This window comes from Globicephala melas, chromosome 17 (assembly GCF_963455315.2).
Source record: "Globicephala melas chromosome 17, mGloMel1.2, whole genome shotgun sequence".
NCBI classification, from domain to species: Eukaryota; Metazoa; Chordata; class Mammalia; order Artiodactyla; family Delphinidae; genus Globicephala; species Globicephala melas.
Genome location: NC_083330.1, coordinates 32,915,335 through 32,940,431, shown reverse-complemented (window position 1 = coordinate 32,940,431; position 25,097 = coordinate 32,915,335). Strand labels below are relative to the sequence as shown.

At 37.1% G+C, this 25,097-nt stretch overlaps 1 long non-coding RNA gene across 3 annotated transcripts in view; it reads left to right on the top strand.

Annotated features, from left to right (window-relative positions):
• LOC138842394 (uncharacterized) overlaps positions 1-18,747 on the top strand; it is a 39,442-nt gene extending 20,695 nt beyond the window's left edge. For all 3 annotated transcript variants that reach the window (XR_011376860.1, XR_011376861.1, XR_011376862.1), the window contains one exon: positions 18,382-18,747. This is a non-coding gene — a long non-coding RNA (uncharacterized lncRNA). The remainder of the gene's footprint in view (positions 1-18,381) is intronic.
• Positions 18,748-25,097: the final 6,350 nt, after the last annotated feature.

Genomic DNA, 25,097 nt, shown 5'->3' with positions numbered 1-25,097 from the left:
GCATCAGCAGGCGGACTCTCAACCACTGCGCCACCAGGGAAGCCCCTCTCTTGGATTTTGAATTACAAATAAATGATGTAAAGAAGCAAGGCCAGCAGTGTTGGGTCAATCTTCTGTTTCCTGTTCCTGCTTGGTAGCAAGGCCAGCTAGGACTTACAACATTACTTTGGCCTGATCCTATAATTGCAATAGCATAGGCTTGGCTTTCGGTTGTTTAGTCTGCTTCTAGTTACTGAGACCTAACCATAAACTTCCAAAAGTTTCCTTTTCTGCTCAAATTAGCCATATCTGGTTCCTGATGATTACAAATAAGACCTTTCCTGATATACAATGGTGACCTACTTATCCAGGTAGATGTAACATCGTCCTGGCAGGAACAGAGGGCAGGCAAGTTCCTTGAACAGCTGAACAAGAAGAAAAAGACCTAAGAAGGAAGAATTGAAGCCAGTTCTGCTTGTGTTATAATTCTACCAGCAGCTACCTCTGTTTCACAGACCACGTGCTAAGGACTAGACGAGCAAAGTAGACCCAGGCCTTCCAACCCAGAGACCAGCTGAGCTGTACACTGGACAATCTAGGATGTGAAAGAATTCACTCAATGTCTTTGTCACTTGACACATTGTTCCTCTCTTTGGGAAGTAGCTTCTTTGTGTGACAAGAATATGCTAAACCGACACTTAAGTGGACAGAGTTGAAAGATGCCAAAATTAGCTACAGAAAAAAAGGCGTAAAGACTTGTATTTTCTGTTATTTGAAGGTGTTAAGACCCCACATAGAATATGAGTCCTTCAAAGGAAAGTTGTGAATGGCCCAGGCAATGTTGAATTTCCATGTGGCAATATGTCCTTGATCGGTCATGATGATGATGGTAGCATCAGTAGCATTTATCAGTGTTTCCTGGGTGAGAGGCACTTTATCCTAATGACCTTTTATCCCCATGACGACCCTGTGAAGTAGGAAATACTGTTTCAGCATCTTCAGGGTTTTTTGTTTTTTTTTTAAATCAGGAATTTACCCTAGATCACAGTTGGGTGGTAGAACGATCAGAACTGGACACTAGCCTTTCCTGAATTCCCAGGGTGTGATCTTAGCAGTTGTATTGCCTGATGCAGAGCCATGTAAATGTTGCCAAAGCAATGAAACGTGTACCTATTTCTAAGAGATTCTAACTCAGAAGCTCTGGGGTTAAGTGCAGAGCAGTTGAGTGTGATTGTCTTTACAGACAGTAGATAACTTAAGAGAAGTTGTTTAAAAGTATATTTGCATATTGCACTACACTGTCATATCTGTGATTGGTTAGCTATTGAGTAACTAACACAAATCCCAATCCCATCTCTAATCTCATTCATCTCTTGTATGATATTTGACCTAATTGAGGCAGTTTTTTTTTTGTTCTTCCCCACAAACACACATCGAACATCCAAAACATGCTTACCATTTGTGAGCATATTCTCGTAGTTATTTAGGAGTTGAGTAAGAGTGAGAGAGAAGGGCTTCCCTGGTGGTGCAGTGGTTGAGTGTCTGCCTGCCGAGGCAGGGGACGGGGGTTCGTGCCCCGGTCCGGGAAGATCCCACATGGCACGGAGTGGCTGGGCCCGTGAGCCATGGCCGCTGAGCCTGCGCGTCCGGAGCCTGTGCTCCGCAACGGGAGAGGCCACAACAGTGAGAGGCCTGCGTACCGCAAAAAAAAAAAAGAGTGAGAGAGAAAAAGACACATAAATATGAAATACAGTCATCATTTTTTTAATATCCTTTATGTGTGTTTTTAATATCCTTTATGTTGTTAATCCCTCTTAGTATTTACTGCCATTCACTCATTTGTATTATTTGGGGTATAGCAGTTTATTCGCACAGCAAGTTTACATATGGCTTATCATTTGTATTCTATTTTAATAACACTAATAATTATAGACTATTGACAAACTCATCAGACCCTACATATTAATTTCAAAATCATGAAAATAAGGGGGAAAATGAGGTGTAAAGTGGAAAATCTATGTGTACATTTTCATTGGTGGAATGAGGAGCTACCTGAATATCACTCCTTTAGCTTTTCCTTCAAATGGTGCACTTTTTCCTCCATGCATAGGAGTCACTTCCATTAGGTAAACAGTAGTCTTGAGGGCAAACCTCAGAAGTAGAAACAGGAGAACTTTTCAGTTATGGTAAAATCAAACATAGTTTTCTTCAGTAGTGAAAAAAAAATTCATGAGACGTTCAACCACCGTGAGTTCCATGGTGAAAAACTTTCCACTTATAGATGCAACTTCCCCCAGAATTCTGAGAAATGTCGGTAGTAGAAAGAGGTGTTGCCTACACCTGTTTCATTTCCCTCTGACTTTTCCTTCTCCTTTCTCTATTGACATTAAAATCTATAATGAAAGCACATAGTAAGCAGTCTAGGACAATTGATATGACATTTGATCTAAATCACCAAAGTCTATTTTAGATGGGGATGCTGTGAGAGTCACAGGAGGGGAAAAAATCTAGAATTATTCTTGTGTGATCAAATGTACTAAAATAACAAAAGCAAATCTTATTTCTAGCTAATAACATAGCATTCCTTATATGATGTCATATTATGGCAGAAAAGAAATATATGCGTCTATTTTCTTCTATATTAAAACTGCTAAGGAGTGGGGACCAATGAACTAAATCAATTGTTTTGGGTTCAAGTTGTAGTTTTTAGTAGCCATCCTTCTTAGCAAGTTTTCAGAAGCAAGTGTAGTTCGTTTACTATCACCACTAAATGTGCAGTTGTGTAGATTTGTGGAAAAAAGTATTATCAAATATATATACTTTAAAATGATTTGTGTAAATTTATCTATTCATATTATTATTCTCCCCAAGTAAATCAAAATCTACTATATACTATGTTTTTCTTCTATAGCTTAAAAGGGGAATGTATGTTGAAACTTATTCAAATATTTATTAGGTGTCTACTAAGTGCCAGGCACTCTACTAGGCAGTAGAGATGTTGTATTAGAGGTGGAAAATGTCCTTGACCTCCAGAACTGATACGCTTGTAAGAGAAATACTGGGTCAAACTAAGTCAACAGTTTCTTTGCTACAGGGCTTTTCACGAGTCTTGTGAATTATGAGTCTCTGATAAGGGGATGTAGTGGACAACAGATCCCAAATTTATTTGAAATCTTTTCCTTCATGGACTGTCTCACAGGATTTATGATCCACTGAACACACCTTGAGAGACACTAGTATTCTGCAGTGGTTAGTTAATTGTTTTCTATTAAACAACTTTATACTGAATCCATGATATTATTCTGGATGTTTTGGAGGATACAATGATGTACATGGCCACTGTGATGATAAGGGGTCCAGTTTAGTTAAGAAGAGAAACCACAGGAGTTATAACTTAATGTAACAAAGAAATACACACACATATACATATATTTATATGTCAATTACTATTTATATAGTATACAATGTCTTCTGAAGAAGATAGAGTTGTTTGTAACTTGGGATCTCACAGGAGGTTTCACAGAGAAGGTAGACCCTGAGCTGGGCAGAATTTCAGTAAGTTAATTTGGTTCTGACCGTACGATAAAATGAGGTATTTGCACTGGTCAATCTGACCTTGATGGAACAGCATTCCATTTGCAGGGAATAGTGTGATCAAACATGCAGTGCTGGTGATGGCCAGATTGTAATATTCCAGTACCTGGAAAGTGTTGAAACATCTGCTTTCACCACGGTCTAGAAAAGTGAATCTCAAGTGAAATGCACGTATAATGGAGGCCAGTGCTCTTTGCTTTGTACACTGCTTTGATTCTACAGCATGCAACAATGTAGTGATCTGTTTCAGATTGTCATTATTCGAGAGGGTTCTTAGTAACAGGAGTGGAAAAAGAAGACCTCTCTTCCTGTGTTTCTGCCCTATGCTCTTAAGCCAGAAAAGGTACCAACATCACTGACCTGACCTTGTCTCAGGTATCTATCAGGATCTACTAGAATCATTCTAGTGAAAGGTAACTAGACATCCAAAGGACTCAAAAGATACACTATAACCTTTGTATACTTTATCTACCTGGTGAAACAAAAATGTCACCTGAGTGGTCCCCTTCCCTAGAAATACCAGTATGTTTTTCCAGTGCATGGCAGAACTTTGCAGGTAAAACTGGGATAAAGGTGAAGAACAGTCTTAAAATTCTAGTCCTTGAACAGCACCTAACACAAAACAGGTTTTCAATAATCTTAGCAACAATATTCACAAATAATGACCATCAGCGTAACTGCTCTTTTGTGCCAAAATACATTACCATATTACTTTTTTTCCTTCAGCTTTACAACTTGGGTTCTATTATTGTTTCCATTTTACAGATTAGGAAGGTGAGGCTCAGAGATGCTAAGTCACTTGGGCAAGGTCACAGAGCTTGTAGGAGATAAACCTGCAGCCTTACTGTTGGATCCTACAAACCAGACCATAATTTAAGTCCTTCAAAATATACCTCAGAACATTTGAGTAAATTAATGAATAAATCCTCCTAGTCAGACTGACCAGATCATTATATTAGGTTCAGCTATAAGTGGAGGAAAGTCATAATCATAGTTGGACAGTTAATACAGTAATTTACTTGCTTTGAATTTTCTAAATGACGTTTAGCTGCTAATTTCATGATGATAACCATCGAATAAAAACAAGTATATTTTGATGTTTGGAATAAGATCTCATATTGAGTAAAATACATATTGATTCCTAGACCTATATGATGTGAGTAACAGATGACATTGAGATGCCATCTAGAAGTACTCCTGTGCAGTTCATCATGTCAACCCAGCTAATAATTTTAGAATCTTCAGAGTGAATAATATATGCAGCCATAAAGCATATTTCTAATCAATGCAAATAATGTTTTTCCTATGCTAAACCCAGAGTGAAGTTATAACACGCATCATAAGATTAATGGGCCATGTTTTCTTCATCACTTTGCTAAATTACTTAGTCTGGAAAGCATTCAGAAGGTTGCGAATTGGAGCTGAGCAGTAGTAGTGAGACTGTGCCTCTGATGATGAAACTATTTCCACCCTGACCCCTACTGCTCCCTTCTTGGGAAAGAAGGCAACATTTCTCCTAGAAAAAGTCACAGGTTTATAAGCTGGCTTGTATAATACGTTTGGAGGAATAGTGTGTCTTTTAAGCAGAGCCTATCTCGGCATATAAAATAATTTTTACCTACCATTTAATGAAATTAACACTCACTTTGAAGCTAGGTCTTTTGCCATTTGACTCCTGGATCACGTCTATGGATATATTTTTTTCTTGAGACGAAGTGTGAACCCAATATAGTATCCATCATTCAGTCTATCTAGCTGATGTACATCATCTGAAGCACAAGCTCCCTGAGGCCAGGCACTTTATCTGCTCTATCAGTGTAGCCCTGATGCCTAGTGTCTAGCTTTTGGAGATTCTTAATAAACATTTGTACTGAATAAGGTATGTATATGGTGAGCAAAAGTTGGCTTCCCATTTTACAGTCAAGAGTATCCCACTCATGTTCTGTGAACACTGGATAGCAGAACCTTACTATGTTATTTTTCTGTTCCCTTTGCAAGTTTCCTGAAAGGGCATTCCTGTCCTTAGAATGTCCATCTCCTCCCATCTTCCTGGAGAATAACTCTTCTTTCTTAAATACTTAGCCCCATTATTGACTCTTTAAGATTGAATGTATTAGCTCCTTACAAACAGGAAAATGCAGTGCTTTTTTTTTTTTTCTGACAATTTATCACCAGAAAATTATTCTAACACCTGAAATTCTGGACCTAAAATGCCTGGACTAGTGGTTCTCAAAGTCTGGTACCCAGACCAGCACATCAGCTGCACGTAGGAATTTTTAGAAATAAAAAGTCTTGGGCCCTGCTCCAGACCTACAGACTCGGACACTCTGGGGGTGGGGCCCACTACCTGTTTCAGCAAGCTCTCTTGGTGATGCTGATGCATACTCAAGTTTGAGACCCACTGCTTAGACCTAGAACTTAAGGTTTAGGCTTTGGACAGATCTGAGTCCTAAACACTACTGAGACACTGGGGTGACCATGAGCAAGTTACTTCTGGGAACCTCTTAGCATCTGTGTGTCTTGCTTAGCTAATAGTGATTTTAATTAATTAGAAGAATGCACATGGTGTACTCAAGAGAGTAAACAAAGCATACTTTATGTTCCATAAATTCTAGCTGTTTACCATTATCAATCAGAGCTTACTGACACATCCTGAAGACATTCTTCTAATAAGTGTAATAATGTGGTTTGTAAAATTAACAGCTTAGAAGAGCATTATTACGAAGTTCATCAGACAGGGTCTCAGCAGGAAATCAGGGGTACATCAATAAGGATAAATTGAGCCCAATGTAGAGAATCAAGAGATAGTGTAGTGCCCTGGGTTCAGTAAAAGTGTGGCTACTTTATAGGAGATGAAAGAGAAAGAAAGCCTTGCTGGAGAGAGAGTCCTCCCCAAAGATGCTGTGACGCCCCACAGAGAAGCACTATACGTTAGTTGGGGGATGCAGCCAACTCCCAGCAATTTGGCAAGAATTATTACCCTAACTTGAGTCCCCTCCTTCATTCCCTACAATCTTCTATTGGTACTCTTCATTTCTGAGCCAAACAGAAGCCAGAGCAAGGACACTTACTAAGATAAGCCATGCAAGCCATCCATATAGAGTTGGGTGGAGAAAAGATGTGGAAGGGCAAAGAGGACATATTTCCCACAGGTGGTGAGCAAGCTGTAAAATCACTCGCCCTTCTAACATCATTGCCATTGCAGGAGCACGGAGGAGCAAGTGGTTAGTTCTGACTTGGCAGATCCAGGGGACTGCAGGACAGAACTGGTATATGAGTTGGACTTTAAAGGTAGATTTGAATTTTAATGGAGAGTATGGAGTAAGAAGTGGTGAAGAACCAAGGGAAAGGGAGATTCATTGCAAATGGAGAAAAGAAAAGTGGCATAAAGACAAGAAAAGTCAAGACTTACGGAAGAGATAGCAAATACTCTGCATGTGACTGGAGCAGAGAATGGGTAGACGAAGGCTGGAAGTTAAGATGAAGTCATCCTTGAATAACATTAAAGTTTCCTCCTTTAACCTCAATTTCCACCTTCTACTTCCTTCATTAACATTGGAAAATTAAAAGTGAATTTGACTGGGCTGGTGACAATGGCAGTATGAAGCAAAGAGAGGAGAATAAGAGTAAAAAATTTAGTAGTACCTTGGTGAAGCTGGGTAAATGATGGGTGGTGGTGTCACGTCAAAGCATGGGCAAGTGATTGTGACAAATATAGGCTTATTTCTTGACTATATGACTTCAGTTAAGGTACTTAAGCCCTCTAGGCTGCAGTCTCCCAACCTGTAAAATGGGGATAAAACCTCGCTTCCTCCAAGGTTTCTGTGAGGATCTAATGAGAAATGGAAGTAAGAGTTGAGTCCAGTAAACAGTTTTTAATACATATAAACTAATGTGAGGATAAGGGTAAGAATACTTGCTATCATTTATTGAATACTTATTATGTGTCCAATATTGTGCTGTTCTATTTACATATCTTTTCTCACTTAGCTTTCTTTTCTCTTATCTGCCTTTCTATAGGCAAGAGATAACTGATGGCTCAGTTATGAGGAAACCCAGTTGTGAGGAAAATGTCAGAGGGAAAATGTACCAGAAAGTTAATTCCTAATGGATCTGTCAACCTTAAACAGAGCATGTCTGTGCTAAACTGTGTAAAATATCTGTGCTAAAACTACTCAATTGGACAAGTTTTGATAAAGTATTAATGTAATGAATAGGCATAAACAGCTTGGAGCTTTTTGGAGGGTATGTGGTAACATTAGTATTGGTGTGTTGACTTTTGAAAGTTCTGTGGCGTATAGAAGTCAAAAAGAAGACCTGGAAAGGGGGAAAACTCTCTCTGAAAGTTATTGGGGAAGTCTGGCTAGTAAGACTCCAAAAGGGAGAATCAGTAAGAGGCCAGGTTATTCATAGGCCTTCTAAGAATGTGTCCATGAGAAATATTTACAATGATTGGATGCCGGAATAAAGGAGAACACTGGCTCCATAAATGGTAACTTATTTTACACAAACAGGCTAATGATAAAAAATAATGAAAATCTGATGGATTTTTGAGAGTTTCATTGACCAAACTGAGACAAAAGTGCATAACAGCTAGATGCTTATAGTTTTAATCAGTTCACTTTGGAGTCAAGCAAAGATAGCACCTGAAATGGTAAGGGACGTTTATGCAAGGTCACAAAGATTTTTGGTGGTGCATTTGGGATATAAACCCATTTCCATAAGAATTCTTTCAGAGGTCAAATGTTTGCTTGTCAAAAATAGCATGAACTTACTTCCAGGGAAAGTTCCTAAGAAAAAATAATTTGATTAATGAAGAACACTGATGTAAGAGTTAATTTAAGAACCCAGAAATAGAGGTAAAGAGTAAAGCAATTATGGGTTAAGAGTCTGCATAAATTCCCCTGGAAGGGGGATATGGTCAGAGATGGCAATTTGAAAACAGTGAGTCACCAAAAGTAAAAGTTTAAATTACAAGCTGTTTTGGGGGTCTTCAAGAGAGATTTTATAGATTGAACAACAACAGCAGCAAGGATAAGATATAATGCTGTCATGTAGACTGCAGCCTGAAAAGAAAGCATTGCAGAAAAGCCACATCATCCTGAATTTATATTTCCGTGCATTTGAACAGACTGGAGAGCAGTAAAGTTGTTTTAAGAGCAAGTTATTTAAGTCAGCCAGCTTGTGAATAATACGAGATATTTTTGCATTTACATTAACTTATGTCCATAAATAATGAACTTTAACAATGAACAAAATCCGTAATCCTGATAATGCTAAGAAAACTGGAAAGATACCGTTACCTTGAAAAGACAGGATAAAGAAGACAGCATAGAAATTTAGGGAGATTGCAGTTTTGGAAAAATTATATTAACATTTATTAGCTGCTACAGCTTTGAAATGTGATGATTTAAAGAAAGAAGTAGACTGTTGATTTCTAAAAGGTAATGTGTTGGCTGAAAGAGAAGAGAATCTTGTTGAGACCTAAAGTGTTCTTTTAAGGATATATTTCAATGTCATTTCAAAAAATAAACACATTTCCCATAACAAAACAGTGAGGTTAATGGAATAATGCAGGTGAAAGCTTTTTGGCCTGAAGGAGTTCCATCCTTTGGAACAAAGTTTTATTGTTGAACACACCATGACCCAGGCCTGTGAGTGCCAGCACAGTGACTGTTTTTACAAGATCTGGTACAATATTCACAGTAGTTCTGGTCTTAGCACTAGGCAAGGATCATTCTTTCTGTATCTTCCTGATTGCTTCCTCTACAGAAATGGGATAATCCCTCCTCTTCTAAACTGGAAAGTAGTTTCTTCCCTCAATAAAACTAGTTTCTTCTCCAGGTTGAGCTTTTCCAACTCTTAGAGGTCTAAAATGAATGATATGAAACATACTATATTTGCATCTATTTTTATTTAAGAGTTATCTAAAGAGATTTATCTAATTAAATAGGAATTTCCTAACAGATGCCAAAATAAACAACCAACAAGTTTTCTTTAGAGATCATATATATTATATAACAAGATCCATCTAAGAGTTAAAATATAAGTAGGTATACAATTTAACTATTTGAAGATAATTTTTCTTCTTACCACTGAAGCAATAAGCAGGTAGTAGTACAATTTGGGGAAAACAATATTTCTGGCTTTTGTTTGTTTTATTTTAATTTGTGATATTCATGAGATCTTTTGTGAAGCCTTTGGGTATATAGTAAAATTCATGGGTTTTTAACTTTGTATTGACTCGTATTTTTGTAGGTTTTAAATTTTTCTTCTGGCTTTAATTTATACTATCTCCTTTTACTTTTTCATTTAGAAATAATGTATTTTTCTCAGGATTACAATCTCAGTGCAGTCCTCTACTTTTCTATTTGTTGGACGTTCTCTTAGACGTCTACATTTTTGTCTAGTTAGTACATTTCTAGATTTTTATACAATTGATAAGAACTCCTTAATCTTATGAATTCTTTATATTTTCTCTTTGGAGACAAGATTTATAGGGATTTCCTTGGGCTTAAACTAGAAAGAAAAATGAATTTGCATATGAAATGTTGAAGGCTTTGTTACAAAGTGGGTTAACATTATATGTATGTTTGGAATAAACTACTTCAACCAGAGCACCTAGCTGTTAACCTCCAGATTAATATCTATCATAAAATATGTGCATGCTTCCAACACATGGCATTGCCTCCTATTACTGCATGTCCAGGAGAAATTGTTTTGTCTTGTAGCAAAAGGCATTAGCTCTTTGCACAGTTTTTTTTTTTTTTTTTTTTTACTGACAGCTATCCAAAAATCAAGCTGAACCCTTGTATGTGAGGACCGAAAAGGACAATTTTTAGACAGGTCTAATATCTAGTTGTACCTTTCAGTCACTTAGAGAGAAGGCTTAGACCCCTGAAGCCCAAAGTCACAGGTTTTTTAGGATTATGGTGGTATATACCTCCAGTTTATAGGAAAAAAATGCGTTGTAGAAAATCCAAGTTAAATTAGGACTAAAATCCAAGTTAAATCTAGAACTAAAGTTTTACTGCCCCAAATACGTGTAAACTCTAGGTTACTGCTCTGTTGTCCATTTCATCAGTTGCAGAATATTCAAGTTAGTCTTTCAATGCTAACAAGAACATAAAAATGCATTATGTCTAAAAGCAGAACATGATTGCCAAGCCAGATCTGCGCATTACCTGAGAGTTTGGGGGGCCACCCAAGCGGCATCTACCTGTTTGCTACTGACCTTCAGTTAGACTTGCTCAAGAATTGTTACAATGTAATAACATACACCCTTATGTACTCTTGAGTTTATCGAAAACACACAGCAAATGTGCACACACACACACATACACACCAGCACACCAGCACGCACCTACTCTAGAGCTTAGAATTTTAAGAGTCAGAACTTTTTATTTGCTTCTGGATTAAGATTGGAGCCTGTATTTCCTCAGCATGCTAATTAGAAACTCTATAAACAATTCAAAACCAGCTTCTTAAAATTCTGTTTTACAAAAATTGATGTTAAATATTGTCCTCAGAGAGTTCTACTCTGACTTTTCAAATTGTTTTTTTCTCCCTTCATGGGATAAACAGTTAGGGTTTCTTTTTGTTTGTTTTTTATCTCTCATTGTAAAAAATTCTGTCTTAAAAGCTGATTTATTATTTCTTCCTTAGCATGGATGACATGGGAACAAAGATGATATTTCATCAGTCTTGTTTTTATTTAAGTTGAAAGGTTATATATTTCTACTATCTACTGCAATACTGCTAAATATTTTTATAGTGCTTGTAAATCTAATGACATTATTTTTTTAGTTTGTATTTAAGGCATTTACTCAAAAGGGACCATATGCCTCAGTTCATGTTACTCTATCATCAGTGTGTATGGTCACTCTATTTTCTAATACTTTTAAGATTGGTTTTGGCCCCGACGTTCCTCTGCCAGATTTATTTCCTTTATTTTCCCCTATATAGCACCATTTGGGCCATTTAATATGTAATTTACCAACTCACCTTTCATAGTTATTTTAAACATATGTATATATTTGAAATACCGAATTGTTTTGTATTTTCTACTTTTTGCAAAAGTAGTATCGACTAAAAATCACATCCTATTCTTTTTTCTACACAAAATTATTGTTTTAAAATTTGTCTGTGTTGCTCCATAGAAATTATTGCTTCTGGCCACTGTCTAATATTCCACTACGTTAATACCATGTTTTGCTTATCCATTACCCTGGTGATACATACTTAGGCTATTTTCAACACTTTATGTCCACCATAAAGCATTAATACACTCTTTCCATATGTCCCCTTGAGTAACAGTGCAGAGTAACAGTGCAGCCGTGGAATGGCTGAGGTAGAAGTCATATATATGCCTTATTTCACAGATTCCTCCCCAGAATAGCTGTACCATTTTCCCCTCACCAGCAATACTTGGAATTTCTCTCTTGCCATATCCTTTGTCACCACATGCTGTTAATCTGCATTTTTTAAAATTAATCAATTTATTTATTTTTGGCTGCATTGGGTCTTCGTTGCTACACTCAGGCTCTCTCTAGTTGCAGCGAGTGGGGTCTACTCTTCGTTGCGGTGCGCAGGCTTCTCATTGCAGTGGCTTCTCTTGTTGCAGAGCACAGGCTCTAGGCGCGCGGGCTCAGTAGCTGTGGCTCCCAGGCTCTAGAGCGCAGGCTCAGTAGTTGTGGTGCGCAGGCGTAGTTGCTCCACGGCATAATTTGCATTTTAACTTCTGGAAATTTGGCATGTGTGGATTCATATGAAGTAAGGTGTTTTAATTCTGCATTGCTCTGATTCTAGAAAAGTTAGGTCTTCATATACTTTCTTGCTATTCATGTTTTCCATTCTGTGAATTACCTATCATGACCTTCACTCATTTTTCTATTGAGTATTCTGTGTCTTTAGAGATGTAGAAGTTTTTGTATTCAGATGTTGAGTCCTTTATTGGGTTTTAGATAATGTATATGTCTTCTACCCATCAACTGTTTTTCAGTCTGACTTTGGTATCCTTTATTGTACATAAAATTCTAATTTTTTATTAAAGTATAATTGATTTACAATATTATGTTAATTTCAGGTGTACAACATGGTGATTCAATATTTTTATAGATTATGCTCCATTGAAAGTTACTATAAAATATTGGCTATATTCCCCATGCCCTACAATATATCCTTGTATCTCGTTTATTTTATACATAGTTATATGCACTTCCTAATTACCAGTCTGTATCTTGCCCCTCTCGCTTCCCTCTCCCCACTGGTAACTACTAGATTGTTTTCTATATCTGTGAATTTGTTTCTGTTTTGTTGTATTCATTCATTTGTCTTATTTTTTAGATTCTACTTATAAGTGATATCATTACAGTATTTGTCTTTGTCTGACTTATTTCACTAAGCATAATACCCTCCAGGTCCATCTATGTTGTTGCAAATGGCAAAATTTAACATTTTTTATGGCTGAGCAGTGTTCCATTGTGTACATATGGCACGTATTCTTTATTCATTCATCTGTTGACGGACACTTAGGTTGCTTCCATATCTTGGCTATTGTAAACAATGCTGTTATAAACACTGGATGTGGGTGCATGCATCTTTTCAAATCACTGTTTCTGTTTTCTTCAGATATATACCCAGGAGTGGAATTACTGGATTATCTGGTTGCTCTGTTTTGTTTTTTTTATTAACATCTTTATTGGAGTATAGTTGCTTTACATTGGTGTGTTAGTTTCTGCTTTATAACAAAGTGAGTCAGCTATACATATACGTATGTCCCCATATCTTCTTCCTCTTGTGTCTCCCTCCCACCCTCCCTATCCCACCCCTCTAGTGGCTACATCAGTTAACATTCCCACCAACAGAGTACCAGGGTTCCCTTTTCTCCACATCCTCGCCAAGGCTTGTTAGTTTTGTTCTTTTTTATGATAGCCATTCTGACATGTGTGAGGTGATCTCTCATTGTTGTTTTGATTTGCATTTCCCTGATGGCTAGTGATGTTGAGCATCTTTTCATGTGCCTGTTGGCCATCTGTATGTTTTCTTTGGAAAAATGTCTATTCAGCTCTTCTGCCCATATTTTAAATAAGATTTTTTATATTAATAAATTTATAATTTTAATATAGTTAAATTCATCACTTTTGCTTCATACAATGTATGCTTCTTTATTTTTCAAAGATCTATTTCATCTCTTACCCTGAAATCACAAATATATTACCTTGCAATTTCTTTTATTCTCTCTAGATTTTATTTTTCACATTTAGATATTAAAACTATTGTATTTTAGTTTTGTACATTAGGTGGAATTATATAACATAATGGTTAATAGAATGATTTCTGTGGGGTTTAAGTTCCAGCTCCACCATGTACTTCTTAGGCTAGTCATTTTATCTCTCATACTTCAGTTTTTCCACCTGTAAAATGAGGATAATAGTTTATGCCTTATGGAATTTTTTGTGAAGATTAGGTGAGCTATATAGGACTGGGTACAACATAAGTGATATCACTAGGTTAAGATCCAGTCTCATATCTCTTTTGAAAATGAGACTGTTTCCCCAAAAGCTGTAATTCAACTTCCTCCATTGGACTATGATTCCATCTCTTTCATGTGCCAACTTCCTATCTGTATATAGCTCTATTTCTAGGCCACCTGTTTGATTTGTTTTCTTGTTTGCCGTTTCTTCCAAGGGCATCACACAGTTCTTATCTATCATGACTTCCCACTATATCTTAATGTATAGGGCACATTTTCCATTTTGAGCTTATTTTTCAAAACTACCTTAGCTGTATGGAGAACTTTATTCTTCCAGTTACATTTTATTTTATTTTAATGTTCTTATAGGAGATAGAGCAATCTGCTCTTTTTTTTTTCTTTTTTTCTTTTTGGCTGTATTGGGTCTTCATTGCTACGTGTGAGCTTTGTCTAGTTGCAGCGAGTGGTGTGGCAGGAGGCTACTCTTTGTTGTGGTGCACAGGCTTCTCATTGCAGTGGCTTCCCTTGTTGCGTAGCACAGGCTCCAGTCTCGTAGGCTTCAGTAGTTGTGGCTCGTGGGCTCTAGAGTGCAGGCTCAGCAGTTGTGGTGCACCAGCTTAGTTGCTCTGTGGCATGTGGGATCTTCCTGGACCAGGGATTGAACCCATGTTCCCTCCATTGGCAGGCGGATTCTCAACCACTGCGCCACCAGGGAAGTCCCCCAGAGACATTTTAGAATCACTTTTTTATGCTGTCCCTCAAAAAAAAAAAAAAGCGTGGCCTTTTATTACAGTCGCATTTAATTTTATAGATTAATATAAGGACATTTATATTATTATAGTAAGTCATCTCATCCATACCTGTGATATATATTTCTTTTACTCATGTGTCCTCTAATAAAGTTTTCATTATGAAGATTTTCTGCATAATTTATTAGGTGAAACCCCATACTCTCTAGGTTTTGTTACTATGGTAAATTCGTCTTGTATTGTATCTAGATATTGATGCTATGGAGGAACACAATTGATTTTGGTGTATTAATTTTTTCCAGCCCCTATGTTGAGCTCTTCTCTTAGATTTAATAGCTTATTGATTTTCCTGTGTTTCCAATTAAATACATAATCAAAACAATCTATAAATATGACATTTTTATCTATATTCTTCTAAACCTTCTCTCTCTTTCTATTTCTCTCAATACACAGCTCCAAAAAGGTCAGTTCCAATAGATCAGTAATGTTAGAAATCTTTATCTCAATTCTCTCCTTAAAGGAAATGCTAATTTTTTAAAAAAAAATAGTAGTATAATAATTTTTGTTAGTGTATACATGTGCCATGTATTTTTGGTATATAGCCTTTATCAAGGAAAGATAGTTATTATTTGGATCTAGTTTTATAAAAGTTACCCCACCCAATAGATTTTGAACCTCATGGGATGCTTTTTATGTCCTCTATCTTAAAAGAATGATATGATTTTCTCCTTTTATTTAACTAATACAGTGAATCACATGAATTGATTGGCTGATACTGAACCAACCTTGCATTCTCAAGGATAAACCCACTTGACCAAATTGTATTATAGTATAGATTAGCTTTTGCTGTATTACAAACCACCTCAAAACTTAGTGGCTTAGGGAGATCAGCTTGGTGCTTTGGGACCACCTAGAGGGGTGGGTAGGGAGGGTGGGAGGGAGGGAGACACAAGAGGGAAGAGATATGGGAACATATGTATATGTATAACTGATTCACTTTGTTATAAAGCAGAAACTAACACACCATTGTAAAGAAATTATACTCCCGTAAAGATAAGAAAAACAAAACAACAACAACAAAACCTTAGTGGCTTAAAATAGCAATTACTTGGCCATTTGGGACTGGATTCATCTGGGTAGTGTTTTACTTTTGGTTTTATCTGGGCTCCTTCATGCAGTTTTAGTCAACTGATGGATCAGCTGAGTGAGAGCTGGTCTGAGACAGCCTCACTCACAGGTTTGGTGGTTGGCTTGGACAGTGGGAGCACCTGGTCCACTTGTCTTCAGAACCTAGTGGGCTAGTTCTCGGCAACTGAGCCATTAAGCTCTTTTGCTATTGTCTCATCATGTGGGTTGAGTATGCCAAACCCAGTCCTACTGAAGTGGTGACTCAGGAATGAGGGTGTCAGAAGGGGATTGTACCATAATTTTTGAAACATCCTATCACAATGTTTTTAATATACCTTAAAACTCTGTGGAATAATATTGTATTTAGGTTTTTGACTTATTTTTAATAAGGAAAATTTGATTGTGATGTTTTTTTATATTGCCCCTGTTTGGTATGATATTCTTCTTGCAACTCTAGCCCCATTATTCTAGCTTGGGGTACTTAAAATGTATTGAAGGGGATAGAAATGAGTATTGCATCTTAAATAAAATAGTCTTGGACAAGTGGTTCCCACTTATCACTGAGGTTGTTCAAAAGGCTGCACTCTCACAGTGGACTGTTGAACCCTTATGCACACCAAGCATTACATCTCACTTATACCTTACTAGCATTCTTGTGCTGGTTCCTTGATTTTAATTTAAAAAGTAATAAGTACTTGAAAAAATACAAAGTAAGAACCAAAAACCCTCCATCACCCTAGTCTCTTTCCCTCACAGGGGAAGCAACTATAAAGTTAAGATGTCAATTTAAAAATATTTACAGATGAAAATGATTCTTAAAAGTCCCTGGGGGCATTTAATCATTGAAGGGTATGCTGAAGAAGGTAAGGAACAGTTTGACCTCCAATCCAGAGACTATTGGCAATAAGTGTAAACAGTGCTCTAACAACATGGCCTAATAGAACTATAGAACTAAAGAAAAAGCTAGGATTAGGATTATTAGGCCCAAATTCACATTGTTCCTAATGAAGAACCTTAAAATCATGAAATATTGACTGATCTCTAATTCTAAGTCATTCCAGAATGCTATTTTCTATGTCGAGGAGTGGAGTTTGAGAGAGAAATAAGAAGGAATAAAGTCCAATTTGGTTTTAAAGAATCATGGAGAAATGAAGATTATTTCTTTCATAATTTCCCTGTAGATAGAGCTCTTCTATGACTGACTGTTTCACTAAAGCAGGGAAATACAGGGTGTTATCCAGCAAATCATATCAGTTTACTTCAAGTCAGTCCTCTTCTGGGGAAACACATCTTTAACTTCATTTGTATTATATAGTATTTTAAATTATGAACTGTTTTGTCTTCTCAGGTCAGTTTCTTTTAGCCACGTGGGTTTGCTCTCTATTTATTCCTTCCTCCTTCCCTCTCTTCCTTCTTCTCTCCTGTACTCCCTTTTTTATTAGTGAATTGGAAAGACGATTTCCTTATATATGCTAAACTATGCAATAGCAAAACCCCAAAATATAACTAACATTTTATGAAGAAGACAATAACGAAAAAAAATTATAGTGGAAAAATCTTAGGAAACTGGAAGGAATTTGGGGGTCTTTCTGTCTCGAAGTAGATTTGGAATGTGCATTTCAGGTTCTCTTTTTTAATGCAGGGTTCCTAGTTGAGCCTTTATTTTGTTTCCAGAAAAACAATCAGCTTACATATTTTTTTAACAAGGTTTTCTTCACCTTTGGAAATTAGTAATGATTAAAAAGAATATTATATAGTTAAGTGATGTCTAATTTTTTTCCTCATGAGTTCACTGTACTTCAGGTTATAGCCCTGATCTGTTTAATCCTCCAAGAATCCTGAGAGGGAGCAAAGGGGCAGATGTTCTTTCCTCATTTCACAGATGAGAAAACTGAGGTTCAAAGATTCAAAGTGAGGTTAAGAGCTTCTGCCAAGGTCATTCTCTGAGGTGAAGCCGGAGCCAGGAATAGCACCTCATCCTCTTGTTTTCTCTCATGTGATTCTCCATCCGCTGACCCACTCTGACTATAAAAACGCACTGTACCAGGCCTCACACAGTCCCTGAAACGTCCTTTTAGTAGGACACGATGGTAGTGACAAGATTGAACAGATATAAAGAATGCTGTTAAAAAGGACCTGTCTTTTTTGTTGACTCCATCCCATAAACTTCCACAGCCACACTGCATGAGAAACATGAGACATCCATTAAGATCATGTTCCCATTAGTTCCCAAAATCTAGCTAGAACTAGATTTTGCAGAAATTGAAGACACATCTTGTGGCCTGACTGCTGAAAATGAGTGTCTCAGGAGTCAGAGAGGCATTGCTGCTCAACGAAGTCAAGAATGCCCTTTGCTAATTGTTTCTCCTCCATTACTGAGGGAATTTAAATTCATGATCGGCACCATATGTTATATACTTCAATACTAATCACCATCCATCTTGTACGTATTTGCAGGAAAGAATGTTGCCCAAGTCATTATATCCCGCCATGATTCACAGTCGTATGACCTTAGGTGGCAGCTCAGCAGGAGCTTACCGGGGCCTTAAATCATCCCTGTTGTGGACATACAAGAGCGTGACCTCCGACTTCCCAAGCTGTCTCTTCATGAAATGAAAATGGAACTGCGAGTTTACGGGAAAGTTTTGAAAGTGTCTGGCTCTTGTAGTCATCTAATGAGGTCCTCGTTTCTAGCTGCTAAGCATGCCCTTTAATTGGTGGTCACTCGAAAATCAATGATAATATAACTGTCCAACTCTTTGGAGCTATTTTTCTCTCTGCTTTCTATCCTGCAAGTGCGCAATAAAAGAAACCACCCATTCAGCCATTATCTTGTGTCACTTACTATTCAGAGATCAGTCTTCCTTTATGTGCTCTTTCAGGAAAGACCTGGGTTGTATTTTTTCACTTGCCTTTCAGGCAGAGAGTAGAGTCCTTGGCACAGATTAAGTCCTCAAAAATGTTAGATGGGTGGATGGGTGGGCAGTGGATTGCAGCACATGAGCAACTACAGTAGCGTTGTGATACATGACAAGGAAATGACCTCAGTTGGGGAAATAAATGCCTAGCACATAAGCCACCACTTTCCCCTTCCATCTTCATTACAGTCCTTACTAATCTATTATGACATTTTTTCCCATTGGGTCTAGATGTGACCTCAGGATCCTTGTAGAATATAAACAGTCCTGTGCAATGTAAACCTTGTATAATGTAAACAATGCTTTACTGTTTGATTTGAGTTGGGACACGAGAAGAATCCTATTTTCCGTCCATAACATAGACGTTGGAATAATAGCTAATGCTTATGTAAACATATAGATTCATAGGATAGAAAAAATAATTTTTAAGAAATGACCTAGTACAGACTCAGTGGGAAAATATATGTTACCTTGATTATAGAAATTTGGTTCAGCCACTCAGCTTCAACCTTCAAAAATCATGTCACTTTATTTTAAACCAACATATGAATCCAAGGTATAGCAAAATAAACCATAAACCTTGCAGAACAGGGCCCTTCTAGATACGATCTCGTTAGGACCTGATCCTCCATGGTTGTATCTACACAGAGGGGTAATGCCAGGTCCCTTACTGGGAAGTTGAATTGGAGGAAGAGATAGACATAGAGGTACTATGGATAATTCTAGACTGACATGGTCATCAGGAAGTCCTATGAAAAATAATTTCTGGTGAGTATAGAGTAAATCAGCAATGGGAAATGGAGAGGATTGGAATTAAGTAGACTCATCACTAGTCCGTGGTTATTACCGGTGTACCAATTTAGCAATGAATTACTCAAGGTAATTGATGCTAGGTAGTCTAACAAACACTCCTGAAAGCCAAGTGTCTTAACTTAATAAATGTTTATTTCTCTTGTCAGAGACCAGTGTGAATTAGGTGGTTCATTCTTAGCAGATTGCTTTCAAGTAGTGAATCAGGAACCCATGCCCCCTCCACCTTGAGGTGTTGTCTTAAATGCATGACTACCTAAACTACAGCAGAAGGGAACATGGGCAATCATGCATAATATCTCCTGGCCAGGCCTGAAAGTGGTAGACCCATACCCTTTCAACAAGAATGCAAAAACTTGACCTCTGCCTGGCTCCAAGGGAGGTTAGAAAAGGTCATTGTTCTGTGTGTCCAGGAAGAGGAGAATGGAATGCATCTCACTGTCTCATCCATAGCTAAAGGCAGGTAATCTGTGAGAGAGAGCAATGTTTGCAGATGGTGATACATGAAGATTGAGGAAGATTGAGTTCTCAATCATTGAGGAGTACTGTTCCATCTAACTGAGTTCGGAATGGTAATAAAGTCATCCACTGAAAACTTACCAATCTAGTTTGTGTGCAAGATATTATGAATTATAGTCTTACCGTTAATTTAGCAGACCCACAAATATTTACATCTACCAAGCACCGTGCTGGCAACTGCAGCTTACCAGTACTTCCTTCCTGGGCCCTGGATAATTTCCAGTAGTTGGTATCAGAATCTAAGCTATCCACTTGATGTGGACACTAGTCCCCTTGTAGCCGTCTCACAGGAGCCTTTAACCATTCCTGGCCAAAAACAAAGGAAATGGGCAAGAGTTACTGCTCTGCTTATCAGAAAGTGTCTCCTAAGGTCTTGTATCCTAAATCATTTTTCTGGCCCCTTTATAGTCATTCTTTCTTTTTTCACATTTCTTGGCCTACTGAACACTATAATCAAATCCTCCCTCAATTTTCTTTTTTCTGAAGTATATAAAACTACATTTTCTTCAGCCTTTTTTTCAACAAATGATAATTATCTTGTTTATTTGTATTTGGAAAATCTAATGAGATCACATATTTAAAAATCACACACTATCAAAAGATAAATAGTAGTAGTAATTCCTTCTGGAATATTTTTGCCCCTCATCCAACCAATGTTAGGTCCCTTTCGCCCTTTCTTAGCAACTTTTATTAATTTCTTATGTGTCTATCAGAAGTTTTTTGTGGCAGAGGTACATGTGTATGTTTCAGAGGTTACTGTTGTCATGAATTCACAGAAGCCAGAGCCTGGAAAGCATTAAGTGGTCCTGAGCACCCCATTTCCACTGAGAGAGCGTAGCAGTGCTCAAACGGCTGGGTGTCCTATAATTCAACTCAATTCTGGCACTATCTACCTGTAGATAGCATCAGATCTCACATGTTAAGGGCTCAGTCCAGCAGGAATGCACACACACACTTCAGGTGTCAGTCACCAAGTATATGTTACACCTGTGCTTCTGACACTTGTACCACAGGTCAGAGGTTCCAACGACCCCCTTCTTAGCTTTAATTAATTTGCTCAAGTGACTCATAGAACTCACAGAAATATTCTATTAACTAGATTAACCGGTGTATTATAAAATGATAAAACTCAGCAACAGCCAGATAGAAAACATGTATAGGACGAGGTATGGGGAGAAAGCATGGAGCCCACTCTCCCCAAATCTCCATGTGCTCACCAACTGGGAAGCTCCCTGAACCCTGTCCTTGGGGGTTTATGGAGGCTTCAGTACACAGGCGTGACTGAATAACTCATTGGCCATAGGCGATTGAGCTCAGTCTTGACTGGCTCTTCCGTGCCCTGAGGTCAAGGGGGTGGGACTGAAAGTTCCAACCTCTAATCACAAGGTTGGCTCCACAGGCTGCCTGCTCCCATCCTTAGGTGCTTTGCAAAGATCACCTTGTTAACATAACAAAAGGCACCATTATCATCTCATCACTTAGGAAATCCCAAGGGTTTTAGAAACTCTGTGGCAGAAACTGGGACAGAGACCAAAAATATAATTCTTATTACTCCTAAAGCACAGTTATCTAGGTAAATGTTTGTATCACCCCAAACAGGCAGTAGTCACCAGGGAAAATAAGTTAATTGCCAGTCTTTTCTATTAATTTTTAAAAATCAGATTTAAGAAGAGAATTTTTTGAATGGCCAGTGAAAATGTCTCTTACTTTAGCTCTTCCCTTTTTCTACTTATTATTTTTTCAATTTTTAGTTTAGTTTTGAAAAGTGTCTTTAAGTTATTTTAAGGTTAGAACCGAACCTTCCAGGGTTAAAAAAATATTGCGTCTCTTGAGAGAGATTATTTTAGACTTAGTGAAATGGATATGATGCTAGAGAACATGTGACATCATACATTTGACCTTTTTGAAATGATTTACATTATATCAGCTACATTTTAAGTCCAGCAACTGTAACCAAAAACAAGAAAAAAAAAACCCTACTAATTAAGGCAACTTTGCAGATTGATGGCATTAGATTATCAATTAAGATCTCAGTTTTAAACCAGATTTTTCCTCTAAATAGTGATCCAAAGAACACTAGTTTTACGGTCATTCTAATTAGTCAGACAGCCTTCTGATTGTTTAGTGCCTTCACTTGAAGTTTGTTAAATATTTTGAATATCACCTATGCTCCCATGGGACATTAGTGAATGTGAAGTCAACAAAAAAGAAAAAAAAGTAAGAAAAAGGATTTTGTAGTAAAATAAACTTGAGAAATCCTGGGTTCAGGAAATTTAAACATGTTTCGTGACTGGAGGACTTTTGAGATGTGGAATGAGCTATAATGTGCTCTGTGAATTTCACTGTTAAGTAGTTTGGTCTGAAGTGTTTTTAAACTTTATTTGGCTCTACAACCCTTTGTCAGTGGAACATTTTAAAGGACTCTTTGTTTCTAGCAACTTTGGAAAATGCTGTTCTGGTGTCAGTTAAGCCCTTGAAATCTTAGCATTTGGAAGGAGATCCACACACAAGCTCATCCAATTTCTGGTACAGAAATCTACCATGTATCCATGCTATAGGCTCACTAGCTGTGAATGAGTATTTTGATAACAAAATGCTCACTACCCATAAATCAGCTGATTCTGTAGTCGGAATGCTGGTCTGTTAGGAGGTTTTAACTTTTTAAGTGCCTTTTACTCTTAGAAAATTTTAAGTTTTAAAATTTTGTCTATTGGACCTAGATCTGATCTCTGGATTAAGATAAGTCCTACTCAAGTAAAAGAATCCTTATTTTTCAAGGATGATTTGTACATGAAAAAAAAAATCCATATACTTAAAATCATCTGTAAATAGTGACTGAAGAGTAGTTGAAAATGCATTTGAAAATAATTTTCATTTGTCAAAATGTGTTATTATATAAACGAATCCAGTATATTTTCTCTTATAGCCAGTAAAATTTAGGTTAAATTTTAATTAAGCACAAGTGCTACAATTAAAAAAAAGAATTACATTCTGTTTCGAGTGATTATTTCAGCAAAACTGGTTTATGGGACAGTAAACTGTCCTTCACTGCATGTTCAATGTTAGCAGCTCAAACAGGCTAATTCTGGTAAAAATTCAACAGTTTTCCAAGGCCTTCTCTTAATTATTTGATACTCAATTGTTTTTTCTTTTACTTCTATTGTATCTCGTCTTTAAATTGTTAACTGCACATCCTCATTTATCAGTGGCTTTGTATGTTTAACCCAGCAGATCTCTGGTATTATTTACAATGGCTTCATGATATTATATCTTTAAAATTCAGAATTTCACTTTAAAGTTGATTTGAATTTTATTTCTATTATACGGTATTATGTTTATGTTATGAATCCATCTGTGAGTAATTTTCTGAAACAGGATGAGCAGTTTGCTGACTTAGAAGGGCTGGAATCTATAGACACCTTAAAATTAGGATGTAGGTAACGAATAGTTGGATGACAAGAAACCCTGTTATATGAAAACAGGAATAATGAGTGTTCCAAATCTTATCTTTTGTGTTCTTACTTTTCTCCAAAGGTTAGCTCTAGAGTCCTTAATTCTCCATTCAGTATTAAATTATTGACTATTTTGCCACAACTACTGAGCCTGCGCTCTAGAGCCTGCGAGTCACAACTACTGAAGCCTGTGTGCCACAACTACTGAACTCCATGCACCTAGAGCCCGTGCTCTGCAACAAGAGAAGCCACCACAATGAGAAGCCTGCACAGCGCATAGAAGAGTAGCCCCCGCTCACCGCAACTACAGAAAGCCTGCGTGTAGCAATGAAGACCCAACACAGCCAAAAATAAAATAAATACATTTTTTAAAAAATGGATGTATTTAAAAAAACCCAAAAAGGTCCTACTGTATAGCACAGGGAACTATATTCAATATCCTGTGGTAAGCCGTAATGGAAAAGAATGTGAAAAAGAATGTATATAAATGTATAACTGAGTCACTTTTCTGTGCAGCAGTAATTAACACAACACTGTAATTCTACTATACGTCAATAAAAAATAAATTTTAAAAAACTGCCATAAAAATCACTACAGAAGGGGGACTTCCCTAGTGGTCCGGTGGTTAAGACTTCGCCTTCCAATGGAGGGGGTGAGGGTTCGATCCCTGGATGGGGAGCTAAGATCCCACATGCCTTGCGGCCAAAAAACCAAAACATAAAACAGAAGCAATACTGTAACAAATTCCGTAAAGACTTTAAAAATAGTCGACATCAAAAAAAATCTTTAAAAAAATCACATAAATCAGAAACAAATGAAACATAATAAAGTCCATACATTAAAAATAAAGAGCATGGGTTCTGGTCACATCTCAGCTTCTCACTCACTTACAGCTGTGTAATTCTGGGCAACTCACATAATGTCTCCTCATCTATAAATGGGGATGGTAATAGTTCCCTACCTCATAGTGTTGCCGTAATCCATAAACACGGTTAAGTGCCTTGGTAAATTGTTTGATGCTCTCTGGTTATTGTGAATTAAAATATGTCAATGGCTTCTGGCCATACGATTTATAATAGTTTGACAGTTAACCAAATGGTAAAACTATTCTATTTATTATTCCCATCTCTTTTTTACCCCTTACCCTGTTTTGTTGTTTATGTTTTCTCCCACCACAGAGTGTTAGTTCCAGGAGAGTAAAAGCTTTATTTTGTTCACTGCTGAAAGCAATAGCACCCAGAAAAGTACTGTACATATGAAGCCCTTAGTAAACACTAGCTGAATGAATGGTGCAAACTGTCACAAGGAAAAATACACCAAAACTTTCATTATAATAAAAAAGTATAGATAAATCTTTCTCTAATGGCTTCCAGTCAAGTACTTTAAAACACCATATGCTATAATAAAAACATAAGTAATTTATTAAAATTTGAATGCAAAAACATAATTTTAAAAGATTTTAAAAGATTTAGAC